This window comes from Galeopterus variegatus, unplaced genomic scaffold, assembly GCF_000696425.1.
Source record: "Galeopterus variegatus unplaced genomic scaffold, G_variegatus-3.0.2 Scaffold2981, whole genome shotgun sequence".
In the NCBI taxonomy this organism is placed as follows: domain Eukaryota; kingdom Metazoa; phylum Chordata; class Mammalia; order Dermoptera; family Cynocephalidae; genus Galeopterus; species Galeopterus variegatus.
Window position 1 is genome coordinate 51477 of NW_007729092.1, and position 8869 is coordinate 60345.

Consider the following 8869-nt stretch of genomic DNA (forward strand, 5'->3'; position numbering starts at 1 on the left):
ATCCTATATAGGTATGGCCGGTGTGCTTGCTGGCTGAGTGCAGTGCGGACACCAAGCCAAGGGTTGCGATCCCCTTACCGGTCACAAAAAAGACAAAAAAAAAAAAAAAAGATTTGATAAAATAATTATCTGGCTTCCAATATAGCAGTTATGCTATGCTCTTTGCAGTACTGCACTGGGAAGGGTGTCCAAAACAATGTCGAATAGCAGTGGTGAGACTGGACAAGCTTGTCTTGTTCTTATTCTCAGAAGAAAAGTGTAGAATATTTCCCAATTAAGTGTGATGCTGGGTGTTAATTTTTGTTGTTGTTGTCATTTTTCCTTAGATGCCCAATATCAGATTGAGATTTTTTTACTTTATTTTTAGTGTTCTAAGAGCTTTCAACATAAATGGGTGTTAAATTCTGAGATTTTTTTTTTTTTTTTGGCATTTATTGAGATGATCATATAATTTTTCTCCTTTATTCTGTTAATATGGGGAATTATGTTGTTTGATTTTAAAATATTAAACCAATGTTGCATTTCTGGGATAAATCAACTTGATCATGATGTATTACCTTCTTCATATGTCCCTAATTCAAATTAATATTACTTTGTTGAGAATTCTAGTGTTTATTTTCTATGATTTTTTTTTTATAACGTCTTTGACAGGTTTTGGTGCCAAGGTTATGTTGGCCTTATAAAACTAGATGGAAATGTTTCTGCCTCTTTTTTCTTTCCCTTGAGAGTATGACTAAGATTGGTATTATTTCTTCCTCAAATATTTGATAGAATTTACCAATAAAACTACGTAGATTTGGAATTGCTCCTTGGAAAGGTTTTTAACTGAAAAGTAAATTTCTTTAACCAATATAAAGAAATTTCTTTTTTCTTTTATTCTTTTTGTGTATGTTTTAACTTGTTTTTTCCCCAAGGAATCTGTTTAAACTAAACCATTGACATAACGTTTATAATATCCCACATATTTTCCTTTTGATATCTTTGGAATCTTTGTGAATATCCCACTTTGTATTCCTGATATCAATAATTTCCATGTTTTCTCTTTTTTTTTTTTTTGTCTTTTTGTCTTATTTTTCCGTGTCCGGCAACGGATTGCAACCCTCAGTGTTGCCCCCGTACCGGACCAGGGACCGGCAACGGGATTGCAAACCTCGGTGTTGCTCCCACGCCTCGCTCAGCCAGTGAGCGGGAGCCGGTCTGTATGTGGGATCCGAACCCTCGGGCGGCAGCGCTGCCGCGCCTCCTAAGCGGCGCACTATCCAGTGCGCCACTGGGCCGGCCCTCCATGTTTTCTCTTTTAAATTAATTAGTCTTGCTAAGGGTTAATACATTTTATTACCTTTTTTGTTTTTCAAAGAACCAACTTTTGGTATTTTCATTTCTCTATTATTTGCCTGATATCTATTTTATGGAAATATTTCATATGTTTCTATTTCATTTTTGTTCTTTTCTGTACTATTTCTTCTACATTCTTTGGGCTTAATTTGTTGTTTCTTTTTTTTCTGCCTTTTTAAAGTGGAAGTTTAGTTTCTTACATTTATACCTTTCTTTTATAATATGAGCATTTAAAATTATATATTTTCCTCTAATCACGACTTTTCCTGCGCTGCATAAATTTAGATATTTGTGTTTTCATTATTATTGATTTCAAAATATTTTCTAATTTCTGTTGTAATTTGCTCTTTGATCCATGTGTTTATTTAGAAGTGTTTGTTTGAAAGCAAATTTTGAGAATTTTCTGGTTACCTTATTGCTAATAAATCTAATTTAGTGGAATTTTTTTGATAACTATAAAACTTATTTTCTGGCTGAGCATATGGTCTCTGTGAATATTCCGTGTGCACTTGAAATCAATATATATTATCAGTTGTTTTGTGTTCTATAATTTGCAATTAGTCAATTTGGCATTGTTCAGATCTTTTATATTTTTACTGGCTTTTTTTTTCTAGTCGTAAAGTCAATAAAATAAAGATATAAGAATCTCCAAATATAAATATGTCTTTTACTTTTAGGTCTGATTTTGGCATTTATTGATAACATATTCAAAATTATTTGTTATGCTGTTAGTTGCAAAATGGTGAAGTTTAGGGCTAGACCATGGCTCACTTGTAAGAGTGTGGTGCTGATAACACCAAGGTCACGGGTTCAGATCCCTATATAGGGATGGCTGGTTAGTTCACTTGGGAGAGTGCGGTGCTGACAACACCAAGTCAAAGGGTAAGATACTCTTACCGGTCATCTTTTAAAAAAAATGGTGAAGTTTTTCCATTTCTTTCATTCTATAAAGAAGATCTCTCCCACCTTCACAGCCTTTCACCTTTCCTAAGTGTCTTCTGCCTGCATTGATTCATTATTTTTTAGCCAATGTGTTATAAGCCATTATTATCTTTTTTTTTTAATGTTTAATTTTTCCTAAATTTCACCAGTGGAAGTCCTTTCAGGTAATCTCCCATGTTCTAATAATGTGTCCCATTTAGTATTCGAACATATCTTTTCTTTATGATGTAACAAACTCTTTCAGGTTCACCTTTTATTTTTCCAGTGCCAAACCTGATCTCTTGTAGTTGGAAGTGATATTTAAAAAACAAAATCTAGGCATTATATTATATATACTCATTGCTTTAGGTGACATTTCTTCTAAGCCAATGGCAGAGTTTGGAAGTATATATTTAAACAATCATTAGCTCATACTGATACCTCTCAGTCAAATCCAGCAGCACAGCCTTCATGCTCATACCTTCCCATTCCATATTTATATTTTCCTTTTCCCAGTAAATATTAATGTCTACACATATAAAAATAAAATAGAAAAAATAAATGGCATACTAGCTATAATTTGAATAGCTTAGAAGAGAAAAGGAAAGCAATAAAGGAAAGCAAAAATCATAGCATAAATAGAAGACAAAGCAAAATGTTAGACAGAAGCCCTACCACATCTATGCCTATTTTCAGTGTAAATAAAGTAATACTGTGATTAGAAGTCAGAGATTATCATAATGGGTAATAAAAGCATGGTCAAGCTATGTGTTGTCTACAGTAGATGCAAACTAAATATAAAGACAATTTAGGTTAAAAGTAATAGGATGACAAATTATACACCATGCTAAGAACAAACAAAATAAAGCTGATGTATCTATATTCATGTCAGACAGTGTAGACTTCAAAACAAAGAGTATTGTTAAGAATAAAGAAATATTTCATGATGATAAAAGGATCAATGTACCAGAAAGACAGAATGCAAGTGTACTTAATAACAGAGCTTCAAAATGCATGAAGCAAAACTGGCAGAACAAAAGGAAGAAACAGAAAAATCAAAATAATGTTTGGAGATTTTAACACCCCTCTTTCAGTAATAGAACAAATAGAGAAAAAAACCAGTAACCATGTAAAAGGTATAAACAACAATACCAGCCAATTTGACCTAATTGATATTTAGAGAAAATTATACCCAACGGAGGAACAAGGAATGCTCACCAAACAGGCCAATGACATTTAGGAAACATTTAATTGGCCAACAAATAAATCTCATTAATTTAAAAAAGATTAAAATCATGCAGGGTATGTTGGTTTGCCACCATATAATTAAACTAGAAATTAATAAAAATAGGATATGTACAAATCCCCTTCTATTTGAGAGGAAAAATGACATGGTCCTTAACTACCCATTGGCTAATGTCAATATCAAAGAAGAAAATGGAAAATACTAAGAACCGAATGATAAAAAATGCAGTGTATCAACATTTATGAAATACAGCTACAGCATACTTTATAAGAAGTTTAAATACTTATATTAGAAAAGAAAAAAGCTTAAGATCAGTAATCTAAGCAACTCCAACATTAAGAGAACAGACAAATAAGGAAAAGAAAGGGAAACAGAAATAATAATAAAGTCAATATAATTGAAAAATTAAATAAGTCAAAATTGGTTCCTTGAAAAGATTAATATAATTGATAATCTTTAGAAAGATTGATCTAAAAATAAAGAAAAAGAGAACACAAATTACCAACATTAGGAATGAAATAGGGATATCATTACAGATTGTACAGATATTAAAAAGATAAAGGAAAATTATGAATAACCAGAAATTTGGGCTGAGCCTGTGGCACACTCGGGAGAGTACGGTGCTGGGAGCGCAGCAGCGCTCCCGCCACGGGTTCGGATCCTGTATAGGGATGGCCGGTGCGCTCACTGGCTGAGCACAGTGCGGCCGGTCTCAAAAAGGACAAAAAAAAAAACCCAGAAATTTGACATCATATGAAATGAATAAATTTTTGAAAGTCACACATAATAAAACTAACCAAAAAGTTTAAAATTCTGAATAACAATATATAAATTACAATAATTAATTTTGTAATTTAAAGCTTTCATCTAAATAATTCTGGCTTCATTGGTATACTCTAACAAATATTTAATAAATACAATGCACATATTAGAATATTTAATAAACACAACTGAAGAAACAGCAACAGTATTGCAAAAATTCTTTCAGAAAATGGAGAAGCAAAAATTGTTTTATGTATCCAGGTTATTAGTAATATTCAAACCTGACAATGCCATTAGAAGAAAAAACCCTACAGAACAATATGCCTTATAAACAAAGGCATGATGTTTATTAACTAAACATATCAAATAAATATAGCAATATAAACAAAAGATAGCAAACTAAAAATAATGCTGTGACCAATTAGGTTTTATCTGAAGAAATAAAAATTTGTTTGTCATTAACAAATCAACCTAATGACTTTACAAATGCATTAGTCTAAATTAAGAAACTCAATATTGAAATGTTACATATTGTATAATTCCATTTATTTGACATTTTGAAAAAGGTGATAATATAGGAAGACAGAACAGATTAGCTGTTGCCAGGGATTAGGCTGGGAGGAGGTTCTGAATACAAATGGAATAAATGAGATAAGCATTTGAGGTGTAAAAATTCTTCTATCTCTGGTTGTGATTATGGGAATCTATGCAAGTGTAAAACTCATATAACTACACCAAAAATGTGACTTTTGCTGTGTAAACTGAAAGTATAAAATCCAAAAATTAAATTTTCTCTAATAATAAAATAAAGCAGATAAACAATCCTCTTAAAAAAAATTCAGACAACACATTTGACAAAAGTCAACACTCCTTTATGATAAAATATCTCAGCAAATTAGGAGTAGAAAAAACTTCCTTACTCTGATTAAGGGTATCTGTAACAAATCTGCAGTTAATAGCCAGTAATGTTACTGAGGAAATAATGAATGCTTTCTCCCTAAAACTGAGAATAAGATAAGTATACTACTCTCTACCTCTATTTAATATTGTAATGGGCATCAAGGCTGAAAGAAGGCTCCCAAATTGAGAAAGCAGGAGGTGGTACTGGAGAGCAAAGACTACTTTCAGTCATCTAAAAATCTGGAAGTCAGGATGTAAAGCAGGAGGAGTACTGAAATTTCTCTTCTGAAAGCTAACAACTTTTTTGAGAATTACAGACAAATCCAGAATCCTGAAGGACTTTTCATCACAGGTCTTAATGAAAAAAACTAAATACATAAAATTAAAGGACTAATCTTACCCTCAACATATTTAAAACCAGTGAACTCAGTCGAACTAAATTTACCATAAGTGAAAACTCAGCTTGACTATAGATCAGATTGACTAAGCCCATGCTCTAAAAGCCTAGGAGAAGAAGAGGCATGCTAATTTCTGGGAATAAATATAATTACTTCACTCTCTATTGTTGTGTTATACAAAATGTCTGTTATACAATCAAAAATTAACAGACAAAAGAAGCAAAAAATGTGAGCTATGGTCAAAGCATAAAACAGTCAATAGAACAGACTTAGATATGGCCCAGGTGTTGAAATTGTCAGAAAGATACTTTAAAATACTTATTATAAAAATGCTAAAGTTTCTAGTGGAAAAGGTGGACAACATGAGAAAAGTGACAGTGAATTTTGGTACATACGCGAATGCTATAAAAGTAAATAAACTACTAGAAGTGGAAAGTATGATATCAAAAATAAAGAATATTTTGATGGGCTTAACAGAGTAATTATTGCAGAGGAAAAGATTAGTAAAATTGAAGACAAGTTGACAGAAAATATGAAAACTGAAATGCAGGAGAAAAAGAGTGGAATAAAAACAGAATAAAATGTCTGAGACCTATGAAACAATATCATACTGCCTAAAACACGATTTATAAACCTGGGCACTATTCACATTTTGGATCAAATAAATATTTGTGGTGGGGGAATATCCTCTGAATTATTGGATGTTTAGCAGCATCCGTGGCTTCTATCCACTAGATATCAGTAGCAACCCCCCTTCTAGTTTTGACAACTAAAAATGTGTCTACACGTTGTTGAATGTCTCCTAAAGGACAAAATAGCCCTGGGTTGATAACCACTGGTGTAAAATAAATTTCCAAGGTGAGAAAAGGGAATGGATGGATCAAAGGAAATGTTTGAAGAACTACTGGATGAGAACTTTCTGAAATTGATGAAAGATCTCAGCCTTTATTTACAAAAAGCTAAGCGGGGAAAAAAAACCCAATAAGCATAATAAAAGAAAACACACATTGGCATATTATAGTCAATAGTGAAGAGCAGATATAAACACAGATGGAAAAAGACACATTACATACAAGGTAACAAAACTAAATACTGGTAACTCAGCAGAAACCACAGAGACCAGAAAACAGTGGAACAAAATCTTTAAATTGCTAAAAGAAAAAAAAAAAATCTGCCAACCTCAGATTCTTTCCCCAGAAACATACCTTCAAAATGAAGGTGAATAAAGACATTCAAGAGTGTCAAAATTTGAGAGAACTTATCTGTAGTAGGCTTATACTAAAGAAGTTATTCAGGATGAAGGAAAATAGTGCCAGATGGAAGTATAAGATGAATTTGTGAAAAGAAATAAAAACCACTTTAAATTAATCTAGAGATTCAATGTAATCCATACTAATTTCAAGTGGGCTCTTTTTAAAAATAGACAAGCTATTTGTAAAATTTTGATGAAAATACAATCTAGAACAGTCACAACACTGTTGCAAAAGAATGAACTTGGAGAACCTTTACAACCTGATTTCAACATGTATTGTAAGGCTATAGTAATCAAGACAGTGTAGTGTTAGTATAATGGTGAGACAAATAGATAAGAAAAACAGAATAGAGAGTCCAGAAATTGACCCCCACACAAATGAGCAACTGATTTTCAACAAGCCATCAAGGCAATCCATCAGGATATAACTAAAAAAAAAAATTGTTCTAAAAGAACTGAACAAATGTGTGAAAAAATTAGATCTTGATGCCAATCTCATTCTGTCCACAAAAATTAAGATTAATCATGATATAAAATAAAACCCAGAACAATAAGTATTTCAAAAAACATACAGAATATCTTGAAGATTTGGGGGTAGAAAATGTTTACTTGTTTGAACATAGAATTATCATAAAACAAAAGCACTGATAAAATAGACATTTTAAATATTATAAGTTCTGTTTGAAACAATACTATAAGATCAACAGAAAGCTATAGTTTAGAATAAATACATATATTCAGCACATGTATCTGAAAAACACTTTAAGACAGAATGTATGCAGAACTACTAAGTCAACAATAAAATGTTAGCAACCCAATTTTAAAAAGGGGCAGATAACCTAAACAGCCATTTTACAAAAATATATGAGTAACCAATAAGCGAATACAAATGCAAGTTAAAATGACACTGTTATACTATTTCACAACACAAAAATGAATTAAATTGAAAAGACTGAAAACACCAAATGTTTCCATCTGCTTGGAGAAATGGAAAGTCTCTTATAAGGAGACTTCAAAAGATTTTTAAAAACATAGAATTAAAGGATAAAAATTAAAAAAATATATAAATTTTGTTTCTCAACATAAGCTCTATCAAGGTCAAGACAATTTTGTAAGGGGTGGTACCAGCCACTGAATTCATTACAAAAGAACTGAGGCTCCTGGGAATTTTACCTTGTCAATGCAGTCTTTTTTGCACCACTAAATGAAGAAAAAATGGGGCCCTTTAAAAATATTTTTAGATTAAGAAACAAAAGAAATCAGAAGGAGCCAAATCAGGACTGTAAGATGGATGCCTAATGATTTCTCATTGAGACTGTCACAAAACTGTCCTTGTTTTTGATGAGAGCAATGAGCAGGAGCATTGTTGTGGTGGAAAAGGACTCTCTGGTGAAGGTTTCCTACTAAAGCTTTATTAACTTTCTCAAAACACTCGTAATAAGCAGTGTTTTCATTCTTCAGCCCTCTAGAAAGTCAGCAAGCAAAATTCGTTGAGCATCCCCCAAATTATTGCCATAACCTTTGCTCTTGACTGGTCTGCTTTTGCTTTAACTGGACCACTTCTATCTCTTGGTAGTCATTGCTTTGATTGTGCTTTGTCTTCAGGATTGTACAGGCAAAAGTATGTTTCATCTCTTATTATAATTCTTTGAAGAAATACTTCAGGATCTTGTTCCCGCATGTTTAAATTTCTGTTCAAAGAGCTGTTCTTGTTTGAAGCTGATCTGGATGCAACAGTTTTGTTACCCATCAAGTGAAAAGTTTGCTCAACTGTAATTTTTCAGTAAGAATATTGTATGCTGAACCAATTAAGATTCTATGGTATTGCTATTGTTTCTGCTGTTACTCATTGGTCCTTTTCATTAGGACACAAACAAGATTAATTTTTTCCTTGCAAATCAATATGGGTGGTCTGCTGCTGCAGGCTTCATCTTCAATACTGTCACACCTCTTCTTAAAACTAGTTACCTATTTGTAAACTGCTGATTTTGGAGGGGCATTTTCCCCATAAAGTTTTCATAAACTATCAATGATTTCATCGTTCTTCCATGCAAG